General features: G+C 41.8%; 1 protein-coding gene across 11 annotated transcripts in view; it reads left to right on the top strand.

Annotated features, from left to right (window-relative positions):
- Positions 1-2,500, top strand: part of LOC137998124 (uncharacterized) — a 29,468-nt gene that overhangs the window by 7,447 nt on the left and 19,521 nt on the right. For all 11 annotated transcript variants that reach the window (XM_068844549.1, XM_068844542.1, XM_068844550.1 and 8 more), the window contains 3 exons: positions 219-383; positions 979-1,092; positions 1,651-1,747. The gene's annotated coding sequence lies outside the window, so the exon portion shown is untranslated. The remainder of the gene's footprint in view (positions 1-218; positions 384-978; positions 1,093-1,650; positions 1,748-2,500) is intronic.

Below are 2,500 nucleotides of genomic sequence, written 5' to 3'. Positions count from 1 at the left end.
TCCCTTCGGTGACTGAGTCGTTTCCGTTACAAAAAGTATAGCCTGAGGCCCTGTGGCTGACAAAAGTTTCCCACTAGATCTCTTTCCTTTTTCTTCGGAGTCCAGCACACTTTCACTTCAATGCTTTTACCGTCTTATGTTTCTTCAACTTCCCGCCAAACTTTGCTGTTCTTTCTTGAGATGATTCATTTTTTTTTTTTTTCCTTTATTTCATTTAGAATCCCTACATAGTGCTAGAGCTTTTCGTCACTCCAATTCATCGCCACCCGTGGGAGAAGAAAAGCGCTGCTTCGATTTGGACGGAAGACGTCAGTGGTGCCCTCTTCAAAATTTTCCTGCTTGAATTGACAAATTTTAATGGCGGGCACAAGGGCGTTGTCGTGGTAAGAACTTTGAAACGGTTTATAATTGAATATATGAAGAAATTAAGGCGATTGGCTTTGCTTGCTTTTCTTTTTGAATTCGCCACTCGCAAAATGATTGCTTTGAAATTCGCACGCCAATTTTAGTTGCTCGCTCGTGTTTCCCCGCGCTTTTCGCGGGTCACATGTAATTGCCATGCTTCATGTTTGTCTCTTTCAGGCGTTTCGTCGCCCGTTGTTATTGTCAACAGTGAAATGAAAGGCCTTAGTTTATTAATGCATACTTCAATTGACATCCGCTTTGAAACGAAGACTGAACTGTTCTTGAATTAAATCCCCCTCAAAACAGGTAATACTTTTATTTTTGGTGAAAGCGCTCAAATTTGTGATTTCAAATGAGCCGCCTCCGTGTCTGTTGGCTCCCATAATGGTCTGGAGTGGCCTATTGTTAGCAAAAGTCTGTCAAGGAGATGTCCTCAATAATATGTCGGAGATATTGTGGCTTCATTTTAAAGTGCACTTTCACTCATTTTTCGGAAAAAAAAAGGTAAAACGCAAGCTTTGTTTTAATACAACCCGTTACACTGATATTAAAGGAACCTTCTTCACTTTCTAGCAATGGATTGCGTTTGTGACGACACCAAAAGGCTGGAAAATGCCCGAGAAATCAAAGATTGAGTTTGAAAACGAGGAACTTCCAGAAAGAAAAACGCAATACAGTTTTTGCCAGGTAATTTTCTTGTTTCTTTTTTGTTGTTGTTGTTGTTCATGTTACATACTTCTTAGTCATCTTTCGAAATGCGTTGGGATAAGTTTCCCTGCCCGGATAGCCTCAAGGGTCACGCAGAATAGCAAGTCCCATTTACAGTATACCATTTTACAAGGCCAGATCACGAAACCGGGAGTTCCATGAACCTATTTTTTCAGAGGTGATGCGTGGGTGGGTTTTTTTTTTCCCCCCCCCCCCCCCCCGCCCGCCCATCACGGCCCCCCGGGAGTCCGATGCCCAAACGATTGAGCCAAACGGTTTGTTTATTTAAAGCACAGAAATGAAAAAAGAACGGAATTCTTGGTAAAAAAGATAGACACTTGGAGGCTCAAGTAAGCGCAAAATGGCCTAATGAACAATGCTCAGCTGTGCTGTGATAATCATACTTGCTAGATGAGGCTAGACTAAACTCAGTCCAGTCTAGCACCGACTGTCCATTGACAAAGAACTTTCCTCAACCCTCGGCTCTTACAAGGGTGTAGTAATTTTGCCTTTGCCTCTACTGTTCATTTTCTCTAGGATGAAAAATTCCAATCGCTCTTCTACCAAACCCCTGTACTTCTGCTCAGTCCGAGTCACAAATGGATCAGGACAAACGCGTTGTACATCAATCCAGGTAATAACGCAATTGCCTCATGGATCGAGGTAGGCATGAAAGTCAGATTAAGTCCCGATTATTCCATGATCTGGTACCAGCAGTTTCAGAGTAAAAATAGACTATAAACAATTATCTGTTGTAGGCTCATATAGATGGTTTTCAATCACGTGATGAGACTGCTATGCTGGTGCACAAAAACAATACCAATTTTGCATGACAATAGAATCAAATTCCCTACTCTATTGTTCTCTGCACCAACATGGCTGCTGTGACGTCAGGTGAAAACCATCTGTTGCCGTCAAAACCTCATATTAGAGAGTTTAAGCAACGACCACGAGAACGTCACAACAATAGCTTTGCACGCCCTGCACGTTTGTTTTTCAGTTTTGTCCGTTTCTTTGTCCTCGTCAGCAAAGCAACAACGTGAAATAGCTAAGTTTGAGGTTTTATGAAGAACGTTAGCACTTAAGGATAAATTTTCCTTTTCTCCCCTTAATTAACCGCCATTCCGACCAGTGTCATTCTTGAGGAACTACCAAACCCTTGCCATATTAAAAAGGTTGAAATAGTCAAGAAGTGATTACAATAACGTGAATTTATATTTTGAAATGACGTTCTCGTTGCCGTTGCCTTCGTCGTTGCTTAAGCTCCCTACTAAGGAATTTAAGCAATGACAACGGCGACGGCAACGAGAAGGTCACAAATTTGCATATTTAAGCCTGGTTCACACGGACGACACAAATGCAAACGCAAGGAAATACACGTGTGAAC

Source organism: Montipora foliosa, chromosome 3 (assembly GCF_036669935.1).
Source record: "Montipora foliosa isolate CH-2021 chromosome 3, ASM3666993v2, whole genome shotgun sequence".
Taxonomy (NCBI): domain Eukaryota; kingdom Metazoa; phylum Cnidaria; class Anthozoa; order Scleractinia; family Acroporidae; genus Montipora; species Montipora foliosa.
The sequence above is the reverse complement of the archived record's forward strand: the minus strand, read 5'-3'. Positions and strand labels throughout refer to the sequence as shown.